Source organism: Lithobates pipiens, unplaced genomic scaffold, assembly GCF_037356315.1.
Source record: "Lithobates pipiens isolate NorthernLeopardFrog02 unplaced genomic scaffold, aLitPip1_a1.2 Scaffold_30, whole genome shotgun sequence".
Lineage (NCBI taxonomy): Eukaryota > Metazoa > Chordata > Amphibia > Anura > Ranidae > Lithobates > Lithobates pipiens.
Genome location: NW_027507791.1, coordinates 19,439,239 through 19,442,309, shown reverse-complemented (window position 1 = coordinate 19,442,309; position 3,071 = coordinate 19,439,239).

Sequence of the window (3,071 nt, the reverse complement as noted above, 5' to 3'; positions counted from 1 at the left end):
AGTGGTGCACGTCAACCCTATCTATTGTGGACCGATAGCGGTCCTTACAGAACAGCAGACTGTACCGCACTCAAGCCTATGTACCGTAGCACCCTATACCAAGTTACCAGTCCTTATAAGAACTTTTGTGGACCAAGCAGGTTGTGTATTAGTGTTTAGCAGACTGTACGTCAGTCCCTATACCGCTGAAGGACTGCTGCAGTATAGGGCAGCGGTCAGCAGTGGTGCACGTCAACCCTATCTATTGTGGACCGATAGCGGTCCTTACAGAACAGCAGACTGTACCGCACTCAAGCCTATGTACCGTAGCACCCTATACCAAGTTACCAGTCCTTATAAGAACTTTTGTGGAACAAGCAGGTTGTGTGTTAGTGATTAGCAGACTGTACGTCAGTCCCTATACCGCTGAAGGACTGCTGCAGTATAGGGCAGCGGTCAGCAGTGGTGCACGTCAACCCTATCTATTGTGGACCGATAGCGGTCCTTACAGAACAGCAGACTGTACCGCACTCAAGCCTATGTACCGTAGCACCCTATACCAAGTTACCAGTCCTTATAAGAACTTTTGTGGAACAAGCAGGTTGTGTGTTAGTGTTTAGCAGACTGTACGTCAGTCCCTATACCGCTGAAGGACTGCTGCAGTATAGGTGAGCGGTCAGCAGTGGTGCACGTCAACCCTATCTATTGTGGACCGATAGCGGTCCTTACAGAACAGCAGACTGTACCGCACTCAAGCCTATGTACCGTAGCACCCTATACCAAGTTACCAGTCCTTATAAGAACTTTTGTGGACCAAGCAGGTTGTGTATTAGTGTTTAGCAGACTGTACGTCAGTCCCTATACCGCTGAAGGACTGCTGCAGTATAGGGCAGCGGTCAGCAGTGGTGCACGTCAACCCTATCTATTGTGGACCGATAGCGGTCCTTACAGAACAGCAGACTGTACCGCACTCAAGCCTATGTACCGTAGCACCCTATACCAAGTTACCAGTCCTTATAAGAACTTTTGTGGACCAAGCAGGTTGTGTATTAGTGTTTAGCAGACTGTACGTCAGTCCCTATACCGCTGAAGGACTGCTGCAGTATAGGGCAGCGGTCAGCAGTGGTGCACGTCAACCCTATCTATTGTGGACCGATAGCGGTCCTTACAGAACAGCAGACTGTACCGCACTCAAGCCTATGTACCGTAGCACCCTATACCAAGTTACCAGTCCTTATAAGAACTTTTGTGGACCAAGCAGGTTGTGTATTAGTGTTTAGCAGACTGTACGTCAGTCCCTATACCGCTGAAGGACTGCTGCAGTATAGGGCAGCGGTCAGCAGTGGTGCACGTCAACCCTATCTATTGTGGACCGATAGCGGTCCTTACAGAACAGCAGACTGTACCGCACTCAAGCCTATGTACCGTAGCACCCTATACCAAGTTACCAGTCCTTATAAGAACTTTTGTGGACCAAGCAGGTTGTGTATTAGTGTTTAGCAGACTGTACGTCAGTCCCTATACCGCTGAAGGACTGCTGCAGTATAGGGCAGCGGTCAGCAGTGGTGCACGTCAACCCTATCTATTGTGGACCGATAGCGGTCCTTACAGAACAGCAGACTGTACCGCACTCAAGCCTATGTACCGTAGCACCCTATACCAAGTTACCAGTCCTTATAAGAACTTTTGTGGAACAAGCAGGTTGTGTGTTAGTGTTTAGCAGACTGTACGTCAGTCCCTATACCGCTGAAGGACTGCTGCAGTATAGGGCAGCGGTCAGCAGTGGTGCACGTCAACCCTATCTATTGTGGACCGATAGCGGTCCTTACAGAACAGCAGACTGTACCGCACTCAAGCCTATGTACCGTAGCACCCTATACCAAGTTACCAGTCCTTATAAGAACTTTTGTGGAACAAGCAGGTTGTGTGTTAGTGATTAGCAGACTGTACGTCAGTCCCTATACCGCTGAAGGACTGCTGCAGTATAGGGCAGCGGTCAGCAGTGGTGCACGTCAACCCTATCTATTGTGGACCGATAGCGGTCCTTACAGAACAGCAGACTGTACCGCACTCAAGCCTATGTACCGTAGCACCCTATACCAAGTTACCAGTCCTTATAAGAACTTTTGTGGAACAAGCAGGTTGTGTGTTAGTGATTAGCAGACTGTACGTCAGTCCCTATACCGCTGAAGGACTGCTGCAGTATAGGTGAGCGGTCAGCAGTGGTGCACGTCAACCCTATCTATTGTGGACCGATAGCGGTCCTTACAGAACAGCAGACTGTACCGCACTCAAGCCTATGTACCGTAGCACCCTATACCAAGTTACCAGTCCTTATAAGAACTTTTGTGGACCAAGCAGGTTGTGTATTAGTGTTTAGCAGACTGTACGTCAGTCCCTATACCGCTGAAGGACTGCTGCAGTATAGGGCAGCGGTCAGCAGTGGTGCACGTCAACCCTATCTATTGTGGACCGATAGCGGTCCTTACAGAACAGCAGACTGTACCGCACTCAAGCCTATGTACCGTAGCACCCTATACCAAGTTACCAGTCCTTATAAGAACTTTTGTGGACCAAGCAGGTTGTGTATTAGTGTTTAGCAGACTGTACGTCAGTCCCTATACCGCTGAAGGACTGCTGCAGTATAGGGCAGCGGTCAGCAGTGGTGCACGTCAACCCTATCTATTGTGGACCGATAGCGGTCCTTACAGAACAGCAGACTGTACCGCACTCAAGCCTATGTACCGTAGCACCCTATACCAAGTTACCAGTCCTTATAAGAACTTTTGTGGAACAAGCAGGTTGTGTGTTAGTGATTAGCAGACTGTACGTCAGTCCCTATACCGCTGAAGGACTGCTGCAGTATAGGGCAGCGGTCAGCAGTGGTGCACGTCAACCCTATCTATTGTGGACCGATAGCGGTCCTTACAGAACAGCAGACTGTACCGCACTCAAGCCTATGTACCGTAGCACCCTATACCAAGTTACCAGTCCTTATAAGAACTTTTGTGGAACAAGCAGGTTGTGTGTTAGTGATTAGCAGACTGTACGTCAGTCCCTATACCGCTGAAGGACTGCTGCAGTATAGGTGA